General features: G+C 50.5%; 1 protein-coding gene across 1 annotated transcript in view; it reads left to right on the top strand.

Annotated features, from left to right (window-relative positions):
- The first annotated feature begins 566 nt into the window (after window positions 1-566).
- LOC113404948 (pleckstrin homology domain-containing family A member 6-like) overlaps window positions 567-19,166 on the top strand; it is a 90,505-nt gene continuing 71,905 nt past the window's right edge. Inside the window, exon 1 of the mRNA XM_026655234.2 lies at window positions 567-791. The gene's annotated coding sequence lies outside the window, so the exon portion shown is untranslated. The remainder of the gene's footprint in view (window positions 792-19,166) is intronic.

Genomic DNA, 19,166 nt, shown 5'->3' on the forward strand with positions numbered 1-19,166 from the left:
GTGAGTCTTGCCCTCCTTTGCAAACCGCTTTGCAATCAAGAGCAGGGTGTTTCTATCCCGGTAGCATGGGGGGGGGGGCTGCCGCACCCCCTGGCTTGAAGTGGTTTCCATCATATGCAGGGTTTACAGTTTGGTTCAATGGCTGTCAGCATCCCCACTGTACAAATGGTTCTGGCCCCCCTGCCTGACAGGCTGTGGAATCAGAGCTGTCCTCCAGGGGATATAAAAACAGTTCAGTTCCCTCAACAGCGTTGGAGAAAACTGATGTTGGGTTTTGATTTTGTTCTTTCCTTCCAGAACTGATCCTGAGACGACACGGGGGCGGATTGCTTTTTTTGACAGGTCTCTCTCTCTCCCTGCCCCCGCCCCCCTTTGAATTTCATTGAGCGCCTATTTTCCAGTGGTGCAGCTAGAGGGCTGCCTGATGTTACCAAGGAAGCGTGCAGGGGTGGCGTGAGAGCAGAATGAATGGGTGTGTGTGTGTGTGTGTGTGTGTGTGTGTGTTTATATATGACTGAGCCAACCTGCAGTTTCAGATTTCAAACCTCGCTTATCAGCCTTCCAGCCCCTCCAGCTTTGGGACGGTCCTTTCTCACAGACAGCCCTGCCAGGACAAGGAGAGACGCTGTTGCCAATTCTTTCCCTTCCCTTTCCCCCCCTTTCCCCTTCTACCAGGAGCCTCCCTTGCTTTCCCGGCTCTGCCTCCAGTCCCTCCACGTTGGAGCCACAGGTTGGATTTTTAGCCCTCTCGTTCCTTGGCATCGGCGGACATGGCAGCCTCTGGAGTTGAGGTAAATCTGGGTGTCCGGTTCCCAGAGCTGCCCTGACTTTGCAGCAGGGTATGGGGGTGACAGGGAATGTCCTGGGGATCGATCTAGCACAAAGAGGACCTGCTGTCAGACAGAAGCGTGGGGAAATGTTTTCCTAGGTGTTTGTAAAGGGCAGCGGTTATGGAACAGTTTGTATAGTCGGGGGGCTGAGAGCCATTGAACCAAACTGTAAACCCTGTATATGATGGAAACCATTTCAAGCCAGGGGGTGCGGCAGCCCCCCTAGTTCCAGCAGCTATGGCAAAGGGTGGTGTGAAGACCGTTACATGGTTCCAGTGCAGTCTGCTGCGGAGCTGGGGTTCGGAAAGGATGTGCCTTGTCTGGGATTCCCCCTCGAAAGATGGCTGCAAGAGAGCCTTTCCCAGCCTGTAGAGTCACCTCCAGATTTTGAACATGCCAAAGTTTGTGGACCTGGGATTTTTGGATTGGCCCATGATATAGATTGGAGGCTGTTTACCAAATCCAGACTTTTGTTTAGAAATGGAGGGGGTGGGGAGAGGGAGAGACAAGCTGTTTTATCTCACACCCCCTTTCTGCTGCCTCAGCGTGTAAGTTACACTGAATGCTACAAGACTTTACTACTTACCCTGGTGTTTGGACGAATTTACACCTGACTTGCAACGTACCCTGCTGTTTGTTGGGGTTAGAAGTGCATGGGGCTTTACCTATATAAAGTCTGTGCGCTGTGGAGTTTATATCTATGTCTCCAAAGGGTTAAACCACTTCCTAGTGGGACTGAGATAAATGAAAGGTGTAGGTAGCGCCTATTAAGGCTGGCGTCTCTGCAAGAATGAGTAGAGTTATGTGCTATAGGGCGGGAGGTGAACATATGTATGCATAAAGCATTAACCTTAGACTGACTGAGAGGTGTTGAGCAGAAATTGGTTCCTGTCTCTGCTCCAATGTTTTCAATGGCTTATGGCACAGGAAGGGTCAATTTCTCTAGGGTAATTGACCATGCTGGGGGGGCGGGCGGCTGGGCTGTGGGCAAATCGTGCTGTAGGGGCTGCGGGCAGATTGTGGTTTGTGAAGGGCTGTCGGCTTGCTCTGAGAAGGATGTTCTACTGTCCTAGCCTGGTGAGCAAAGTCAGTCAATAAATCCAGAGATAAAAGGCTGAGATCTCTTGGAAGAGCTGTTCAAGTCGGGCTTTGGTATAGGAGAGAAATCCTTTTATTATTCTTTGCGAGGCACTGAAAAGTCTTCGCAAAGGAGGAAGTGGGTGTATAATAGGACAGACACACACATGTACATATTATCAAGCCATTTTGAGCGGTCAGACTGTCCAGTCGACTGCCTTTTGAACTGACACTGTGAAACAAGATAGGCTCTGGAGGCCGGGCATCTGCAGCCATGGGAAGGGCAACCCCAGGGCACAGTCCCCAGCCTCACTTCTTGAAGCAGCCTGGTGTTCCCTCTGCTAGCCCCCAGTTTATGATGTGGCTAGCTGGTCACCTCCAACCACCTGGTTAGAATGGCTACCCCCATACAGCCAGGAGCTCTTCCCAATCCATTTGATAGCGCCTCCTTTTCTCCAGCGGGGCTTCTATAAAGCAACAGGATGCTGGGCTTTGCAAGCAAATCTAGTGGCTGCACCTTGTAAACATTAACCAGTACTCCCAGCCCATGCTGGCGTTCAGTACTGTCGCCTCCATTTTACAGGCTAGGAAAACTGAAGTGCAGAGGAGGGAAGTGACTTGCCCAAGGCATCGTGCCAAGTCTGTGTTGGAACTGGACTAGAACTCTGTTGTTCCTAGGCCCCCGTGTTGGCCCGCTTTAATATATATGATTAGTCTTGCGGTAGCCCCTAGGAGCTCCAGTCATGGGCCAGGACCCCGATGTGCTAGGGGCTGTACAAACACAGAACAAAAAGACAGACCCTGCCCCAAAGAGCTGACAGTTTTCCATCGTTGTTCCACCTTGAGGTTCTAGTGATGGCACAAACCCCAAGATCAAAGTTTAATTGCCCAGAACCTGCCTCTCTCTCCCGCAAAATAAACGTCGCCTTCGTATTTTCCTGTAACCCAGACAAGGTGGGCGGTTACATGATACTTTATAAATACTCCAGTAATGCAGTTCTCCTCTGTAACCATCCAAATTAGGGCTGGCCAAGAAATGGTTTTCCTGTCCCATGAGAATTTTTGACATTTCAAAAAACTCTCCTGTCCCAAATCAGGAGGGAAAGTCAAAATCCTGACAATTTTTGCAAACCGAGATCCTCGGTGTTTTTGGTTCAGGTCAAGTGAGACATTTCATTTCAGTTTCAACCTTTTTTTAACCTTTCAGTGTAAATTATGAAAATTTCTCAATGAAAAGTCGTTTCACTCAAACCCCCCCCCTTCCCCAAACTTTCCAGTTCAGTGTTAGAAACAGGATGTTTCGACAATCTCTAAACTCTTTACAACGTTTTTCAAAGCAGGTGTCTTGTTGAACCACGCCCGGTTTTGCAAACAGTTTTGGTTTTGATGAATTGGCATGTTGGGGCAAAAAAAACCAAAACGTAGTTAGGCAAAATTTCTGACTAGCTCTTGTACAAGTGTGTACCGCTTATGGCGGAGACTGCAGTGTGGTGTGCCATTGCTGCACTCTGTTGGTCCTGCTTTCTAAACCCTTTAGAAATGGAACCTTTGGTATAAAGGGTTAATTAATGATGAACAGCTACTATAGGCATGTTGCAGGCACTAGCAGCATATATGCTAGATGGTTATAAGCACGTCAGAAGACAGTTATAGGCAACATACTGACATCTAACAATTGATTAACTGTTTATGAAAACCCCTGTTGATCATTGATTTAACCCTTTAATAACTACTTAGAAATGGAACCTTAATACCTAGCTCTTATAGGGCACTTTCCAGCAGTAGATTTCATAACACTTTACAAAGGAGGTCCATATCATTATCCCAGTTTCATAGATGGGGAAACTGAGGCACAGAGCAGGGACGTGACATGCCCGAGGTCACCCAGCAGGTCAGAGTTGGGAATATGTCTCCTGAGTTCCAGTCCAGTGCTCCATCCAATAGGCCACACTGCTCAGACAAGAAATCATGGTGAGCAGTATCTCTTTATACGGGAGACTCCCTAGGGGCTGGGTGAGGCTGAGGGTTGATGGCCTGTGTTAGCCACCCAGAGACTGGGGGTGTATATGCGGAGCATGGGATCTCCTATAGCGCTCCACTCCCATTGGCATTATTGGCAAAACTCCCATTGACTTCAACGGGGCGGAGCTAGGCCAATGCTAAGTGCTTCCAAAAATCCCACCTGTACCTGCTTCTTTCTCCTCTTGCTTAGGCAGGGTAGGTCTGAAGTGCATTAATTCCCTGGCCATGGAGATGAGTGAGATGCTCGCCTCGTTGGGCCGGAGAATGTCCTGACCGCTACTTACACTCCTGTCTGGGGAAGCGAAGGACAAATCCAGCCTCCTGTCCATCCATCACTGCAGGGGCAGGAAGGAATTGTACCCCACTGGGCCCAGCATGGCACGGTTGGCCAGGTGCCCCGTGCGGAAGGGTTTGCTTCCCTCCGAAGCGTCAAGTGTTGGCTGCAGTCAGACAGGATATTGGCTGGCAGATTCTGCAGTGCTACGTTCCCCACCCCCGTGCTGGAATATTGTCACCAGCATTAAGCTGGGATCAGTGTTTTCATTAGGAAAAATCCTTAATTTATTGCAATGCAGCAGGTGGGTTTGATTTCAGTTTTGAGGATGGCCTGGAACATTGGCCATGAAGACTCAGCCGGGGGGAGAACAAGTCTGCCCTCCCCTCTGTGAGAACCTCAAAGGGCAGTGGTCAAGTAGTGCAAGGAGGGGAACCTCCGTCCCAGTTTTTAATTCCCATCCACATACTCTGCTTGTCCTTCCCCCAGTCTGGTTTCACTCTGTCTCACTGGGCTGACAAGGTTAAGACACATCAATTTCATAGCCAATGGTGCACGTGGCAGTGATGTGGCCAGCATCACATCCAACCGCTTTTGACTGGCCTAACCTGATGGATCAGCTACCCATTTTGCAGCTAGGTGAACTGGAGGTGACCTTTCAGTGTGAGATCAAGTCAGACTCAAACTCACAACCTTCAGGAATGCAGTCAAGCGCCTTAACCACTCAGCCACCGCGCCTCTTGGAGCCATATCAAAGCCAGGCGCCATCCGCAAGGCTGCTGGGGTTTGTTGCCGAAGCCTCACGTGGCTCTAGTGTAGGCCCGACTCTCCGATCCACTTTGTTTTCTTACTAGCCTCCTCCCACCGTCAGCATGCCCTGGGAGCTCGGGGCTGGCTAGGGCCAGGTTTGCCCCAATTCCAGCCCCTGGCATAGCCACGCTGGTGCACATGCCTGGTGCACACAGCAAAGCTGCCGTGTGGCGAATGCTAGCCTATAGCAGTTCATGCTAGGGGTTTGGCAAGACCTAACTTCGTGCAGGAGACGACTTTGGTCACTGGCGAGCAGGAAACCTGCCTCTAGGGCAGGGGTAGGCAACCTATGGCACGGGTGCCGAAGGCGGCTCGCGAGCTGATTTTCAGTGGCACTCACACTGCCCGGGTCCTGCCCACCGGTCCGGGGGGCTCTACCTTTTAATTTAATTTTAAAGGAAGATTCTTACACATTTAAAAACCCTTATTTACTTTCCATACAACAGTAGTTTAGTTCTATATTATAGACTTATAGAAAGAGACCTTCTAAAAAGGTTAAAATGTATGACTGGCAGGCGCAACCTGAAATCAGAGTGAATAGATGAAGACTCGGCACCCCGCTTCTGAAAGGTTGCCGACCCCTGGGCTAGGGAGACAGTGGCCACTGTGCCCCGAGGCAAGCAACCCATCAGGGCAGCATCTCGTCTCTTATCTCCAGGTGCCATCAAGATAATGAAGACCGCAACTGCCACTTACCTTGCCCGGTTGTGTCAGCTCTCGGTGAGCCAGCCCCAGCCCCAGCCCCAGCCCGTGATGTGTGACTGGTGCTGTTTGAATCATAACACGTCCAGCAAAACAAGGGGCGGCCCTGCTGCTGCTGTCTTTTCTTTCTTCCTTCCGTCCTCCCTCCCTCTCTGCAGCCAGTTGGCTCTCCGGGCTGGGGCTTGTTTGCCAACAGTGGGCTTCCCGCCCGTGCCGGAGGTGGGTTTGCAGGGCCCTTGTCTATTTCTGGCAGCAGGTAGTACTGCCTCCCGCCCCAGCTCTGCTCTGATGATGATAATCAGGTGAGGAAGGCAGCTCCCGTTCCCAGCTAGGTGGTGTTTTTCTTGCTAGTACTTCCACTCATTTAAAGGGCTGCTCGGCCCCAAGGCTGTTAGAAGGCCTACTAATTAAAGCTGCCCGTAACCGCTATCATTAGGCATGGACAGGGAGTTAGATCTTCAAACCAAACTTATAATCGCAGCCAGACAAGTCTGTGGATGCTGCTTTGGTTTGGACGCAAGCAGGCATCTCACCACGGAGCTACATCCCCGCTGTTAGAATGGCACAGGTGATCTTGAGTAAGATGAGCACATGGTGTCCCCCATCCCGTGCATGGGAGGTAAGCAGGGTGTCAATGCAGGATCTTCAGAGCTGCGGCACTTGTGCTAAAGGAGACCCCTGCATGCACATACACTCAGTCCTCCCAACCTCCCACGCATCCATGAATTAGGGCCGTACCCTTGTCCCCGATCTACGGAAGCACACTGAGGGGAAGTGACTTCCCAACTCCCTCCGCGGCTCCCGGTGCTGTGCCCGGACCTGTGCCCCCTGCCTTTGTATGTGAATATCCCGCTTTCATTTCCAGCACTTCCACTGTGTGACCCAACAGCAAGTTACTCCCCTGCTCTGTGCCTCAGTTTCCCCTGCTGTAAAATGGGGATAACGATCCTGACTCATCTCGCAGGGGAGTGATGAGTCAGAAAAGTGGCAAGCGTGATTGTGAATTGGGAATCTCCCTTTGAAAACCTCCATGATTTTGCATGGGCCTGGCAAACCATAAGGGCCCAGTCCTGAGAGGTGCTGAGCGCCTGCAGCCTCCATTTCTCAGGACCCCTCAAGCGTGGGTCCTTTTAAGCTGCTGTAGAATCTCTGCTGGTGATCCAGCACTTGCTTGCTTGTTTGGTGGTGGTAGGTTCTAGGAACTAATTCGAGTCTGATTGGGTGTTGGGAAGATGCCCATGATTCACAGGGCAGCCTATGTCTCAGTCCCAGCTACACCCTGTCCCCTTTGCACCCACTCAATGCTGTGTCATGCTGCTGCCTGGTGTTAAACCCTGTACAGTCACAGCTCCCGCAATCGAAGGGCGTGGCAGGCCGGTGACAGCTATAAAGTCAGGCCCACGAACTGTCCATCCAATATTGGTGCAATTTCTCTGTGAGTAAATTGCTGATCTGGCCTGATGCTTCTTTTAATGACCGGTTTGAGCCCCAGTGCTCCGAACCTTGGGCGCTGAGAGTGTTTAATGACCAACTAGGAGAGCTGCTGGCTCAGCATAATTATCCCATGCTGCTTATTTATCCTGCTCCCATTGGTGGGGTATCTGTGCTCCTTGCAGAAATTGAAGTGAAGTGGCCCAAATCAAAACCATCCTATTTATCTAAGGTCCTTATATGGTTCTCATCACCGTAGTACCTAAGCGCCTCACAGTCTTTAACACCCTTCTGATGTAGGGCAGAGCTGTTATCCCTGCATTACTGATGGGGAACTGAGGCACAGAGAGGCAAAGTGACTTGCCCAACATCACACAGGAAGTCTGTGGCAGAGCAGGGAATTGTGGGAGCCCCGGTTCTTACCAAGTCTGAAGCTAGACAGTCCTTCCTCTGTACTATTATTATTATCCAACATCTACCAGGATAAATACACTCTGGCTATAGGTCTTGTCTACACTAGGTGCTTTTAGTTACTCTTGTAGCTACATCAATGGAAACCTCTACTGTAGACACTGCACTGGTGTAAGATATGACTTGCAGTGGTGCAACTTACCATGACTGCAAACCACATTGGTGCGGTATGTCTACACTAGAGGTTTACACTGGTGGCTAAATACTCTAGTGTAGACGAAGCAGTGCTCTGAGTCTGGACCAGAAGAGGGAGTAAATTCCAGAGCATAGGGCTGTCTTCTAGGGACACTTTGCTGTCCATTCCCTGGAGTTCAAACTTTGGGACCGATGGCTATAGGGGCAAAGAGTATCTTACAAACACAGAGGAAAGGAAGGTATCAGTTATCTGTCCCCAAGAGGAATACCATAACTGACCTGTGTGTGCAACATAGCCCTCTAGGGGATGGGACTGGAACTGCTCAACTGTGTGTCATATCCCCTATACAGCCAGACAGAGTCTCCTTCAGTTCAAGCAGTGAAGTTTTGTGCTTTTGGAGCAGGCGAAGCTGAATGATTATCCCTGCTGCTGCCGTGAAGTTCCAACTGCCCCGGGGCATAGCCTAGCAGCCCAACATGCCTAGCAGTCTCAGATTTGTTACAATGCCATACAAAAAGAAGAGATCAGTTGCAAGCATTTGGAGCAGGCAGCGTCGGAGCACAGGTTGACTCTGGAAGGCTGAGCAGGTGTGAGGGTGGAGAGATGAGCTGTGTGGAAGGAGACATGAAGCCATGCTAAGGAAACACCCAGCAGAGATGATTGGATGGTGCGTAGGAGGAAATGAGCTGAAACCCAGGAAGGATCCAGGCAGGGTAGAACTTGCAGGGTGAGGGCGAGACCATGGCATGGTGCCTTAACACTCAGGCAGTGGGAGTATTTTTCAGACTCTTCTTTCTTAAAAAATAAGGTGCTGAGGTCATAGTGGCGCTCGTCCCACCCCCTCAGTCTCTGTAAAAATGGGCCAAGCTATTTATATGAGCATGAGGCACCCAGTGCTGGGGATAGGCCAAAATGCTGAGGAAAGGAATGCGTTGTTTTCATTCACAGAACTAGTCCACTAGCAGTAAATATTGATGGAATGCTATGAAATTCCAAGGTCATGTGATTAATAGTGTTTAGCCAATCAGATCCCAGCATTCGGAAGATGTGTTTGATGATGCCTCTCTCGTTTTAAATGCTGTATCCTTGAACTTTGGGGTGAAGCGATGCTGGGGGTTTGTTTGGTTGTTGTGTACAGTGCATCTGGTTTATTGAAGGCTCGTGGTATGCTTATTTCTTTTTTATGTATGGAAATTGTAGTCTTTGAATGTTATGCTTCTCACCGTATTAGCAACTCTCATGATTTTATTATGAGTATCACGATATTTGGTATTTTTCTTAAATCCCCAGCTGTTGGAATCAGGTTATTAGCTGAGGAGCTCAGCTTTCATTTAAATTATGTTCTTTAGCTCTTGTGGTTGCAGAGAAAATCTTTAAAAATGTGACCCCAAAATGCTCCAACACTAAAAGGCCAATAAAGGAACCCAAAACACATTATTTTTTTTCAATCTTTTGATTTTTGAGCAAATCTTCTGATTTTTGGTGGGGCTAGACTCCTGATTTTTGAACTCTTGGGTTCAGCTATATTTTTCTTCATATCCAGGAAGCAATTTTTTGCACTCCGTCTGAATTTGGCTTCTACCTTGGATTATAGAAAGTGGCTGCAAGGAAAAACAAAAGTAATGTCTCCCTGAGAAAGAGAGAGTGCACCATGTGTTGCATTTCCTTTGTAATAAGCTGCAACAGCTCTGGGAACAAACATGGCTGCTTTCTGTACGTCCTGGCACTACATCTCACAGTTACATAGTTCATAGATTCTAAGGCCAGAAGGGACCATGTAGTCTGACCTCCTGTACACCACAGGCCAGAGAACGTCACTGAAATAATTCCTGATTGAATTAGAGCAGTTCTTTTAGAAAAACATCCCATCTTAATTTAAGAACTGCCAATGATGGCGCATCCAACACAACCCTTAGTAAGCTGTTCCAATGGTTAATTACCCTCACTGTTAAAAACGTATACCTTATGTCCAGTCTGAATTTGTCTAGCTTCGACTTCCAGCTGTTGGTTCTTTTTGTCTGCTATATTGATGAGCCCATTATCAAATATTTGTTCCCTATGAAAATACGTATAGACTGTGATCAAGTCATTCCTCAGCCTTCTTTTTATTAAGGTGAATAGGTTCAGGGAGCTCGATCTATTGTTATACGGCATGTTCTATCACTATACAGCATGTTAAATGCACTGGAGTAGAATATGCTGGTAATAATCCATCAGGCTTTATTATTCTTTCACTCAAAACACAGACACATCCAGCGTGCTGCTACGAATTCTGGGTTTCAGAGTCCACCAGCCCCTTCTTGCACTAAGTCTCATAATTAAAATTGCCACTTGAAATACTCCAGGCCCACTTCTGCCCTCGAATACATGCTCACCACTCCCACTGCAGTCAGTGGGAGTTGCACACACATGTTGGACTTGCACACCCTGTGTGTGTGTGTGTGTGGCTGTGGCTGTGTTACAGAATCCATTGCAAGTTGTTCAGTGTCCATGAAACCAGATGACCAGAGTCAAAACTGTGAGAACCTCCCCACAAGTGTGTGTGTGTGTGACAGCCATGTACAGGAAACCATTGTGTTACCAGTGGATCCTGTTTGTGGGGAGAATTCAATCGCCAATCTAGGCACCTCACTGCGCTGCAGCAAATTATTGCCATGCACAATTTCATAGTGACAGCAGGGATAGAACTTGAATTCCGCGCTTCCTGAGCTGCAGGATAATCTCCATTAGCAATGTAGGGTTTATGACTCACAGCTAAACTATTATGATTCTGTCCAGCAGATTGCCGTGGTGCGTGTGCACACAGCCACACACGCTCTTGTCAGTTATTTAAATGCCTTTAGTTTGCCTTATCGCTACCTGTGTTGCTGCAGCGCTGACGGGTAATGAGATCAGTGCAACAGCAGGATGGACAGGTCAGGTATGCGTGGAATCTGCAGAGCCTGTTGTTACCTGACTCTGCGAGGATGCTTCACAGAGCAGCCACAACAGCTGAGAAATCACCCGGGCCGCAGGCAAAAACAATCTGAGACCCAGCCAGGCCGCAGACCGGAGAAGAAGCCAAGCAAAGCTGCAACAGCCTCTGCATTTCCCATGGATCGATGACGTGCTCCAAGAAGAGTGGGGTTTCTCCCCCCTGGTCCTCTGGCCAGATCCTGACCTGTCCTTGTTCCCGTGCAGCACAGTGAGCCATGGGGGGACAGAGAGAAGGATTCAGCGTCCAGTGAGGAAACGATTGCGAGACTCACGACGGTTCCAGCTGCACATGAACAAACGATGGCATAGTTCTGGGACCGCTTTTCACAGAGCGGCGCTTCCTGCTCTTGGACTGAGTACGGGGCCCAGCTCTGCCAAGAAGGACAAAACAGGCAGGAGATCAGGACAGTGGAATGCCCAGCAGCTGAGTGATGGTGTCAGAGGGCACCGAGAGCAACCGGAAGTCTACTGCCCCTCCTCTCCTCCATCGATTTCTATCTGTATTAGCAATGGATTATTTTTATAGAGCATGTATGTATATACATGCACGCACACAGATCACTAACAGAGGCAGGGGCATTTTGACCCAGAGACCTAACAGGGTGCTAATAAAAGATATGACAAAGGGTAGTGAAAACCTGCCAGCTGCCATGAGGAATGTCTCTCCTAGGAAATTGTACAATCCAATCGCTGGATTGTCTCTGCCTGAACCCCCAGGGCTGACATCTCTTTGTTTGCCCAGGACAGGGGAAAACAGACAGACATCGTTGGCCCTGCCCTCCCTATGCTTGCAGCATCCTCCAAAGCAGCTGGTATCAGCCACTGTCAGACACAGGATGGACAGTGTACAGTGCACAGAGTAGATGGCTCTTTGGTGTGGCAGTTTGACTCCCCTGTTCTGGCTGTAATGATCCCAGGCGCTGCAGTTTGCAATCAGCGCACTATGAGTCTGGGCCGATTCCTGTAGTACTTCACATGAGCTAATGTGTGTATGGGAATCCAATGATATAAATACCCAACGAGCAGCTGGAGTGCTAATCACCTCTCCCACACCCAGCCTTTTTAGGCAACTAATGCCCAGCCTTACCCCTGGTGCTACTCCACAAAAACCCACTGGCGTTCACTTAACTCAGTGTGGGGACAGGTCAGAACACAATATGGCCCTTTGTCTAGCTACAGTTATTGTTGCAGTTGGGAGAGGCAGGCCTAGGGGACTGGGCACTGGACTGGGAGTTTGGAGGGTTGGGTTCAATTCCTGGCTTTGCTATTAGCCTGCTGGGCGACCTCAGGCAAGTCGTTTCCTTGCCCTGTGCCTCAGTTTCCCCATCTGTAAAATAGGGATCATGGTACTGACCTGCTTTGTAAAGCGCTTTGAGATCTACAGATGAAAAGCGAGGTGGGTAATTATTATTAATTCTTTTAATGTCCTTCACCTTGTGCTTGAACCCTTCAATTAAAGTGCTACAATACAGCTTTCAGTATTGTTCTGTAGAGTCCCTGACACAAAGTGTAGTGTTTTAGCCACACAATTGTTATGCCTTTGTGTTCGCTGTACTGCACCTTTTAAATCTTGGAAGGATTCTGCTTGCCTGTAAAGAAGAGATGGCTGTTGTGTCCAGTTCAGTGCAGATGCTGGCAGAGGAGACTTTACTTTGGTTCTTTCTTGTTCCCTTCTAGTGAGTGGTAGGACAGAGGATAGCGGCGCTTTGTGTAGCGTTGAGCCCTTTGTGTAGCTGGGGGGCCATGAGCCCACCCAAGATGGTGAAGGATGGGACCAAATTGCAAAATGGTTTGTCGTAACAGAATGGTAGGATCCATTAGGAAAGGGATAGTTAATAAAACAGAAAATATCACACTGCCAGTATGTAAATCCATGGTATGCCCACACCCCGAATGCTGCATGCAGGTCTGGCTGCCCCATCTCAAAAATGATATATTAGAAATGGAAAAGGTACAAAGAAGGGCAACAAAATTGAGGGGATGGAACAACTTCCATACAAGGAGAGATTAAAAACAGTCTATACTGTGACTGTTCAGCTTAGAAAAGAGATGACTGGGGGGGGGGGGGAATTTGATAGAAGTCTATAAAATAGTGAATGGAGAAAATGACTAGAGAGGTGACATCTACCACTTCATATAACACAGTAAGGGTCACTCGGTAAAATTAATAGGCGGCGTGTTTGAAACAAAAGAAAGTACTTCACACAGTGCATGGTCAACCTGTGGAACTCATTGCCTTGGGATGTTGTGAAGGCCAAAAGTATAACTGGATTAAAAAAAAAAGAATTAGAGAAGTTCATGGAGGATAGGTCCATCAGTGGCTGTTAGCCAAGATGGTCAGGGATACAACCCCATGCTCCAGGTGTCCCTAAACCTCCGACTGCCAGAAGCTGGGCCTGGATGACAGGGGATGGATCACTCGATAATTGCCTTGTTCTGTTCATTCCCTGTGAAGCACCTGGCACCAGCCACTGTCAGAAGACAGGATACAGTACTGGGCTAACCCAGTATGGCTGTTCTTATGTAAGATCTAAGGGCTTGTCTACACTGGCAATTTACAGCGCTGCAACTTTCTCGCTCGGGGTTTGAAAAAACACCCCCTGGAGCGCAGCAAGTTTCAGCGCTGTAAAGCGCCAGTGTAGACAGTGCACCAGCGCTGGGAGCTACGCCTCTCATGGAGGTGGGTTTTTTAGAGCGCTGGGAGAGCTCTCTCTCAGCACTCTGCCGCAACCACACAAGCCACGTTAAAGCGCTGCCAGTGTAGACTAGCCCTTATAGTAAACAAGTGTCTCGGGGGGTTGCAGCCTCTAGGGAGGAGTGGGCAAATGCTGCCTTTCAGCCAGGGCATATACAGCATGTGATGAAATTAACAAGAAATGTTCCAGGTCCCTAACTGGGCTGAGGGTCTGTTGCCTTAGGAACAAGAAGCACCTGGTTAGAGCCAAGGATAGATAGCAGGTGGGGTGAAGCTAGCCCAGCTCCAGTATCTTAAAGGCACAGGCCTTGGGGGGACGGGGGATGATGAAGCTGTCTAGCACGTGGAGACAGGGCTGAAATTTCAAGTGATGGTGCCATCATTCGGATTTGCTGTTCAATTAGCAGGAGCAGGGGCATGTAATTGAGTTACTAAGAGGCCTGCTGTGATGGCTGCGGGTAGCAGAGGGAAGGCGAGCCCTGTTCTTGTCAGCCAGGCACTGGGTAATTCACTTCCCCTCTAGGAGCTTCCAGGAGGCTTCTTGTCACCAAAGAGGCTCTTACATCAGCAATAAATAAAGGTACCTCACTGGGGCTGTGGTTCCATTGTGGGGAGCCCCTAGGGCCTGAGAACAGACCTCAGGTGATCTTTGGTCACTGGGGCCCTGGTTATGGCTCTATAATGTGCCTGGTCATTTTAAAATGCTGTGCTGAGCCCTGAATGTCCCCTGCCCCCTAAAGGGAAACCCTCCTTATAGCCACAGGTACGGATCCCTGCAGGTTTGAGTGAGCACCTCAACCAAAGCATCAGTCCAATGCGACATGGAAGGGTTTTTCCCAGCAAGAACCTGAACTCCTGTTTGCTCTACCCAGACCTCAAAGATCCCAGGGCACTTGATAGATGAGCAGGGGTTTTGTTCAGATGGCCTTGGCCAAGATGTTTCCTTTTACATGTACTGTTCTGCTGCATGCTAGCTGGCTGCCACCTTCCACCCCAGAGGTAGCTGCATTTCAGTGGCGATGGTTCATGAAGCATTCTAAACATGTGAAACAGCCTTATACTGCGTGAGATGCTACCTAGATAGGTGTGAATTAGAAGGCTACCTAGATGATATTAGAGTAACAATAACAGCAGAGCTGCAGCGGTCTGAGATTTTTATTAACCCATGTGTATGTTTATTTACAGTTTGTTCATGTTGTGTGTTTAGATATTTACTGGGTCTCAATATTTTTATCAAGGGAAAACATAGCTGTATTCAAACTATCCACAAACAGCCCTCTGCCCTTCACCCAGTTTATGTTGGCTGAAATACAGGCTGGAGGGTGGGATAAACCTCTCAGACGTTTGTTCAAGATAGTTTGACGGCTGGGATGCTGGGGTTGTTGGGCCATTCAACCAATGATTGTCAGGCGGAGGTGAAGTTCATTTCCATGTTGCTACCCTATTGGTTGTTGAAATGCTGCTGTAAAAAGTTATCTCAGGCATTTCTTATGATTGCAGGAAGTAAAATGTTGCAGCTGTGATGTCAAAGCCATGAGCTAGTCACCCTCTGGTGACATCCTAGTTTGAGTATAAATATTTCGGGAGAGTTCTTGCTCTGTCTCTTAGAGAGCCACTCCGGAATTTAGGCCGTTCTGAGCGGCATTGTAGCCTAGTGCTTAGAGCAAGGACTCCTGGGTTCTCTAAACCTTCTCTTTAGCTCCGTTTTCCCCATCCATACAATGGGAAGAATAATTTCAAAGCCAACAGAAGTCTTGAAATGCTTGGTTTGGAACTGATGGGCCAGTCTCCCATCTCTTTCCCCTCTTCCCGCCAACACGACTGCAGTTTTGTTTTCCGGGTACGGAAGGTGTTGAACACGGCCACATGCACTGAGAGGCCAGACCCAGAGGATGAATGTCAGGAATAGTGAAGGGGAGGGGTCAGAAATACTCAAACAGTCTCCCACGCGGGGGCCGTTCAGATCCAGAGGCAGGTATTGTGTCTGCTGTCTCTAGCAAGCCATAGATCAACCCAAACGTACATCCTGGGCCCTGGCGGCTGTTGTATCTAGTCCTTGAAAAGATCCACTTAGTTTAGCCCTAAACTATGTGGAATGCAGCGGCCAGGGATGAGCCAGTCTCTGCAGTGTATCTCAAAGCCCTGGCTGCACCGTGGTGCAGTGGATAGAGCACAAGACGGGGAGTCCAGAGATCTGGGTTTCGTTTCCAACTCTGCCACTGCCTTCCTGTGTGACTTGGAGCATGTCACGTCACCTGTGTGTGCCTCGGTTTCCCCGGTCTATAAAATGGGGATAATGACCCTTTCCCGCCTTTGTAAAGCGCTCTGAGATCCAGGGATGATAGGGTGACCAGATGACAAAGATTAAATATCGGGACGGGGGAGGGGCGGAGGAAAAAAAAATGCCGCCGGAGCGCCGAGCCACGGGGAGCTCAGGGACCCGGGCAGGGGGCGAACCAGGCCCGGCCCCTCCCGGCAGGAGCATGTCTGCCCCACGCATGTCTCCGCCGCGCACCCGGGCCCTGCCCGCTCCGTGCTGCCCCCGGACCCACCGCGCTGCCCCGCGCCTGCAGGGCTGGAGTAGCCTCCGCCCCGCGCTCCCAGCCCCGGCCTCTGTGCAAACCCCAAGGGCTGCCCAGGCTGCTGCACCCGGAGGGGCGTCTCCTCCCCAGTCCCGGCTCGGAGACGCCCCTCCGTGTGCAGCGGCCCGGGCAGGAGTCCTCTGGCGCGGGGGGCTCAGAGCTGAGCCCCCCCGTCTCCCTCCTGGGGGAGCAGCCGCCTTGCCAGCCCGCCCAGTGTCGGACCTAGACCTAGACCTAGTGAAAAGAGATCAAGTACTATTATTAAAGTAACCCCAAGCACAGCAAATGGACAGGGTTGGAGTCCAGAGCCACACTGGAACTGGTGTTGCTTTTTTTGTTTTGTTTGTGTTTTAATGTCTTTTGTTCCTGCCCTGCTGGTCCCTGCCTCTCCCCGGGGAGCAGCAGCCAGCAGGCCTGGAGAATGCTCCAGATCTTGGAGGCGAAGGGGAGAGAGAGCCTGGCGCTCATTTGGGAGCAATCACAGACTGCGATTCCAGTTGCAGTGGGACTCGTTAGCTGCCTCTGATCCGACCGAGCCAGATGTGCTCAGGGTGTTCGCCACGGCGAAGGGGCCGCCGAACAGGAAAGGGGCGGGCTGGGGGAGAAGTCGAAGCCAGGATATTTCAGTAATGCACACATCAGCCGCGCTGCGAAGGTCAAAGCCTGGCCACTGTGATCATGGCTGGAGATGGAATGCGAGGGGCTGGGCTTTCCAAGCAGCAGGGAGCTGGGGAGCTTTGATTTTTGATTCCACCTCGGTTAAAAAGTGGAGTGCTGGAGCCGTGAGGAGGAGACCAGACGGAGCCCCAGGTGCCTCCCTCTCTGTGGGAAGGCGCTCCCTGGCCCAGAGCTGTCAAGCTAGTTGCCTGCTGCATCCTGAGTTGCCAACCCTCCAGGATTGTCCTGCAGTCTCCAGGAATTTAAAGATTAATCTTGAATTAAAGATTACGTCATGTGACAAAACCTTCCAGCCAAAATTGGCAACCCTCGCTGCATCTCGTGAGTCACAGGGGCTGGGATCCTCCCACTCTCGGGACCCACCTGATAATGTACCCCCAGGCCATCACCTGCTGCTCCGGCCTGGCACAAGCTGCACTAGTGAAAGGACTGATTTCAGGGATGCCAGTCCACCTCGTTCACCTTTCCCTACAGAGGCTGTCTCTCTCACACACAGTTGCACACAACATGCATGCACACTCGTGCTCCTAATGCCTCGCACATACATGCAAACACATGCAGCCATGCTAACACCAGGAGGGTTTAATCTCCATTTGCAGAGCCGGGCTTCCTAGGTTACAGGGAACAACTGCATAGTTTTGAGGTTAATAATTCAACATCTTCCCAAGCCTGGCCAAGGCTCCTGACGAGGGGGGGCAGGGAGCATAACCACCACCCTGATATTCCTGGGGGATTAACTAACCCCTTCATGCTATGATAATAAACCTCTAGCCGCTTAAAGCACCAATGTCTCAGTGGTATAATGTGTGACCATGGGCAAGTCACTTAACCTCTCTGTGGTTATGCAATGGAGATAATACGGGGTTCTGTGAGGCTAGATACATTCATGGGCGTGAGCTGCTCAGACACGACAGTAATGAGGGGCAGGTAAATATCTAAGGCAGATAGCTGGGAGTTCTGCTTGCATGTGCCCCAAGTGACAACTGAGCAGGACCCGTGGGAATTGGCCCTGCGTTTCACTCTGTCGTTCGGCCCTGGGGGAGAGGGAGCTAAATCCTGCGGCTGGGTTTTAAACATGGTTGGCTAATGTTACAGCCATTAATCACCTTTGTAGATAGCGCAGGCTAAGAGCTGAAGGGAGCCAATGAGCTAATCGGTCTCTTCCTTCTCTGACTGCTCCTGCCATTACAGGCTCCTGGTAATGAAATCTCCCACTTCAAGGCTAAGCTGACAGTTTGCAGGGGGTGGGTGTGGAAGGAATTTTCCCCCTACCCCCTGCATTGCATTGCTCAATTGGCTCAAGTGTATTCTGGAAGAGTTTCTGCCTTCCTCGGGCGCGGCGGCTGTTGGCTACTGCCCAGGGGGAGGCAGGGAGGTGGGTCAGAATGATGGGCACAATATGAGATGGCAAATCTTAGTCCTAGAAAATGCCCCAAGAGTAAGAAAGGGAGGGCGGGCTTGTGGGCAGGGCATTGTCCTGGGCCTCGGGAGAGCTGGGTTCAATTCCTGGCTCTGCCACAGACTCCTCGTGGGACCTTGGGCAAGTCACTTAGTCTCTCGGCATCTGTAACACCCTTTGTCTGTGTAGTCTATTGTAAGCTGGTTGAGGCAGAGACACTCTTACTGTGTGCAGTGGTGCCCTCAGCTCAGCGGATGCTAGAATAAGCAGCATGGCATTGCTCCTTGCCAGTGAAAAGCCGGATTGGCCCCACACACAGGAGTTGCTTCTGATTGACAAGAGGAGAGTCAGCACCTAAATCCTCCCAGGTGTCCTCAACCCCAGAATCTGTGTCTGGCCAGAGAAGCCCCTCGTCTTCTGTCATTGCATTGGAGGGGGCTGCTCCTTTCTGGAGGAGAGTCTCTCTTCTTGCTGCAGGCCTGCTCTGTCCAGAGAGCGTGGGTAACTCTCCCCGCCCTTCCGGCCCTGTTTACATTCAGGCGTTCTTTGTCCTTTTGCCTCTCCGGTGTGGGGTTTGCGGCCGGGCTCCTGGCCAGGAGCTGATCGGACACATGCAAGTGGGATTTGCGGGCTGCTGTTTTGTTTCCAGCTGGAGGAGCGTGTGGGGCTGGGGATGAGAGGAGCAGTGTTAGTGTCCAGAGCCGGGAGCGGGGTAACAGCATCCAACTGCAGCTTTGCCTGCCAGACTAGCCTTTGACTGCGTTTACATTTCTGTGCTGGTCCAAATGGGGGATGGAGAGCCCTGGCTCGAGTTAGGCCGAGTGCATGCAAGATTCACCCACGCCGATCTGCCATTGACTGCACCTCCTCCTGACGGGCAGCATGCCATGGTATTCCAGCCCAGGGCTCCTCCCCCCACCGGCCAGAGCACCTCCCGCCTCCCTGCAGTTCCAGTCCTGGGTCCTCACATCACATGTAGTGCTGCCAAATGCATCCCATTCCTGACCTGCCACCCCCTGCTATTCCTACATCCCCCTCTCTCCCCACCGCAGCTCTGCCAGCGCCCCTCAGTCCCAGCCCCAC

This window comes from Terrapene carolina, unplaced genomic scaffold (assembly GCF_002925995.2).
Source record: "Terrapene carolina triunguis isolate 2854851 unplaced genomic scaffold, T_m_triunguis-2.0 Scaffold199, whole genome shotgun sequence".
Lineage (NCBI taxonomy): Eukaryota > Metazoa > Chordata > Testudines > Emydidae > Terrapene > Terrapene triunguis.